The sequence below is a fragment of the Peromyscus leucopus genome, chromosome 3, assembly GCF_004664715.2.
Source record: "Peromyscus leucopus breed LL Stock chromosome 3, UCI_PerLeu_2.1, whole genome shotgun sequence".
Taxonomy (NCBI): Eukaryota; Metazoa; Chordata; class Mammalia; order Rodentia; family Cricetidae; genus Peromyscus; species Peromyscus leucopus.
Window position 1 is genome coordinate 46,607,363 of NC_051065.1, and position 407 is coordinate 46,607,769.

The window sequence follows — 407 nt, forward strand, 5'->3', positions numbered from 1 at the left end:
TCAGGTCTCTCCATGCCTCCCTTGGCCTGCCTTGTAGATGTGACAGTTGCTAAAGCCTCAATGAGGGTTGGAATTTCCAGATCAAAGCTGGAATGGTTACCCACTACAGTTAGGTATAAAGAAGACTAAAAAATATTAAAGTACATTATCTGGCCTGGAAAATTGATCCTTATACAGGTGTTTGCCCCTAAGTCTGAGGACTCAGAAAAAACGCTGGGAGCCATGCAATCAACAGATGGAGTGGTCACTTGGAAATTGTTTTTATCCTCCAGAAGGGCACTATGCTACAAAGAGAGAGAGAGAGAGAGAGAGAGAGAGAGAGAGAGAGAGAGAAGACAGAGACAGAGACAGAGACAGAGACAGAAGAGAAGAAGAGGACAGAGAGAGACAGAGACAGAGAGGGACAG